Source organism: Triturus cristatus, chromosome 2_1 (assembly GCF_964204655.1).
Source record: "Triturus cristatus chromosome 2_1, aTriCri1.1, whole genome shotgun sequence".
Lineage (NCBI taxonomy): Eukaryota > Metazoa > Chordata > Amphibia > Caudata > Salamandridae > Triturus > Triturus cristatus.
The window spans coordinates 327,012,538-327,016,632 of record NC_140581.1 but is presented as its reverse complement, the minus strand read 5'-3'; positions in this window follow the sequence as shown (position 1 = coordinate 327,016,632).

Here is a 4,095-nt window from a genome sequence, read left to right as displayed (position 1 = left end):
CGAGTTTGGTTTCCTTTTTAAGACACTTACATCACGATGTTACAGCATCAGTTAGGTATGGTAGTGCTTGTGGATGCTCAGAGCCATTTAGAATCAAGGGTGGGGTGCGCTAGAGATGTGACCTAGCCCCAGTCCTTCTCTACTATATACGAACGATCTGGAGAAAACATTGACATCTGTTGGGGCAAATGTTCTGTATGTGGAGAAAAAGGCTGTGCCCGCACCTCTATATGCTGATGATGCGGTCCTCCTGGCAAGGAAGGCAAACATCCGTAAGAAGCTTATTTTTAGTTATATTAGTTATATGAAAGACCTGGTTCTGGAGCCGACCTTAAGAAATCTTTTACCATCGTATGTGGCCCCAGAAATACGAAAAACAGTATCATAAATATTGATGGTAAAATATTAGCTAGGGTTAGTGCCTTTTCTTGTCTGGGCCTAAATTTCGATGATGCATGCACATGGTCAACTTGTACTAAAAATAGCATAACTCGTTACACCCAAGCTGTGGGTACCACCTCTGCGCTTGCCATGTCCATTGGCAAAAAAACAATTGCCTCGATTTTAGAGATTTATAATCGGAAATACCTTCCAATTTTAACGTATAGAATGGTTATTTGGGGATCCATGGATGTCCATGCACTGCAGACGGAGGAGAATAGATTTTGTCGACAGTTATTAGGCTTTCCTCCCTCAACCCCGCATTTCCCACTGCATCTGGAGCTAGGTATGGAGTATGTTGAATATATCATCAATGCTGCTCCTTTAGCTCTTTGGTGTTCAATTTGTTATAACAAAGAAGCCGCCCTTAATCGGGCAGTCATTAGACATTACTTAGTCTGTGCTCATGGTCTGGCTATTCCATGGCTAACATATATTAAAGATATTTTTTTGGCCCTTGGTTGTGTCCAGACGTTCAAGCATCCTGAGTCCATCCAAAATATGGGTTCAGGATAGCTTCCGTAAGTTTAAACAAGAGATAAGGAAACTAACAAAAGTGTCCAAACCTCTAGTCAGAGATTATTGTATTATTCAAACAGTGCCAACAATCGCTCCATATTTACTATATGCGATCAACGTGTATGATCTAGGCTAGGTTCTTTTCGCTGGTTAATATGTTTTCCCCAAGGCCAGTACTCCCCGGCTTCTATTGGCATCTGCCCCTGTGATGAGCAATCTAGTCAAACTAATTTACACTTTGTCTTTTTCTGCCAATTTTATTTGCAGTTCACTAGGACGCTTGTATTACCTTTGCTGCGTAGATACCAATTTTCTAAGTTCAAAGCCGCTCTATTCTTTTTATTGCAACTTAATGACTGTAATGTATGCTACACAGTAGCTAGGTTTTTTTAATGCGCTTTAGCTATAGAAGGAGTATGCTGTTTTGACCAAACAAGCTTTTATATTTGTTTTAATTAGGTATTGTCGGCTCTGTACTGCAAAATGTATAATGTTTTCTGTAGTCCTCATTCATACACTGTGCCGTCTCATCTGGTTTGATGTTTTTGGCATTCATTTTTATGCACTGTCACTTTATCAAATCTGAATTAACTAATGATTTTGATAATGTATGATCATTTTATTGTGTGTTTCTTTTATGATCTGCCTTTGGAAGATTGAATAAAGACAATTGAATTAAATTGAACAAAGCTGATTGCCATTGCCAAAGTGGACACACCGACAAATCACACTATAAAACACACCGTATCCCAGATCATGATCCTTTGCCTTTGTACTGCAGCATAGCAATTCTGAGCAGCATTAATGGTCACACTAGGCAGCCCTTTTCACACAATACCATCACACACACTCCACACACATTTTACTCACTTTTTTCTACATATCTCCTTGCTTTCACAGAATTTCTTGTTTACTTCACTCTCACTCACTTTTTTTAACATTTCACCAGCCAAAAATCCTCGTTTTTTTACACCAAGTTGTCAGTTATGGTGGATGAAATTATTAGAGTAGAGCCACATATTTTTTGAGCCCAAGTCCAACAAACCTCTCTTGCTAGGATGAATGAAATGGGGGACAGGATAGTCAACAAAGTGAATGCTGTAGCACCCTGTGCACAAAGGAGGACAACAGGAAGAGGGGGCACTACCTGAGGGGGAGGGGGAAGAACTGGGTCTCTAGGACCAACTTGTGGGCAAGAAGACTGGTGGTGGTCCTCCAAGCCCACCATTAGAGCTCAGATCCTGGGATAAGGTGCATGCCATACTGCATTTGGAGAGCTTGAGAGGAGTATCCGGGGGCGTGGTGACTGGTAAGTAATTAGACATCAACTGTCACAACATATCCATGTTCTGGTTGCACACATCCCAGCTCTTGCTATCGTTTTCATCATCTACATTTCCTATATGCAGTAACCAAAGTATCAAAGATGTGTGATTGGCAGTTACAATCAGTAGCCTTGCTCATAAGTTCACATGTATCAACCTCCATTACATCCCACATGTGGGAATGCTGTCTGTAAGTGCATTATGATCACATAATCATCACAGGACCAATTATATGTGCAAATGTTTAAGAGTATGGCTCACCACAACTGCATTTTGCAAACAGCTACGTAACATAAACTAATTTTGCTACTGTCGGCAAGTAGAAATTGAAATGACTACAGCTACCATGCGGCCCGTTGCTTGAACACTTAACAGGAGCCACCAATGTTGTTTGTTCATACTCACTTGTCAGCCATGTGGCTCCTGAGGATCACCTCACAGGCAGTTAACCATTGGTCAAGTATGGGGTAGAAGAGGTTGTAATGACTACATCTACCATGAGGCCCTGTTGCTTGGATACTTAACAAGATATGCTAGTGATGATTGTCCTTACTCACTTTTCAGCCATGTGACTACTGAGGTACACCTCACAGGCACTTAACCATTGGTCAAGTGTGAGGTAGGAGAGGTTGAAATGACTACAACTTCCATGAGGCCCTGTTGCTTGAACACTTAAAAGCAGCCACCACAGTTGTTTGTCCATACTCACTTGTCAGCCATGTTACAGCTGAGGTTCACCTCACAGGCAGGTAACCTTAACCATTGGTCAAGTGTGGAGTTATAGAGGTTGAAATGACTGCACCTATCATGAGGCCCTGTTTCCTGAACACATAACAAGATGTATTCATTCTGTTTGTCCTTACTCACGTGTCAGCCATATGACTACTGGGGTTCACCTCACAGGCAGTTAGCCATTGACAACAGCTACCATGAGGCCATCACTTGAACACTTAACAAGATGTACTATTGTTGTTTGTCCATATTAACTTGTCAGCCATGTGACTACTGAGGTTCACCTCTTAGGTAGTTAGCCTTTGATAAAGTGTGGGGTAGGAGAGGTTGAAATGACTACAGCTACCATGAGGCCATGTTGCTTGAACACTTATTAACAAGATGTACTAGCGCTGTTTGTCCTTACTCACTTGTCAGCCATGTGTCTACTGAGTTTCCCCTCACAGGTACTTCGCCAGTGGGCAAGTGTGGGGTAGGAGAGATTGAAATAACTAGAACTACCATGAAGCCTGCTACCTTTAACTCAGAGCAGTAGGCACCAGTGTTGTTTGTCCTTAATCACTTGTCAGTGATATCACCACTGATCCCCAGGTCATATTATCGGAGCACCTTAGATGCAATGCCCTGGTCAGGCACATGTCTGTCTACCCAGCTTGAACTTTCCCATGTCACCGTAAATGAAAACAATGAGGCCACAATTGACACCATATCAAGTTTGTACCTGAACTATCAGTAACGTATGAAGATAATCCAGTTGATTTCAAATGACTGTTGAGCCACTGACACTGCATAGCACACATGATTACCAATGCAAATATACTGCATAATTGTGGGTATGCCTGTATTGTACACACCTAAGACTTGAAATTTACTAATACACATGTAACCTTAACACTGTGTTGGGTTTAAGTTATTGGGAGACGCCACGTCCATCAAGCATATCAGTAAAGCAAATGATCATGTCTACTTCATGTAATGGATATCTGTGAATACTTTGCAAATGAGACAAACACAATAGCAATAGCTCACAATGTCAAACTTCACCCCTCTTGTCCCTCCCAGACCTGAAGGCTCACTG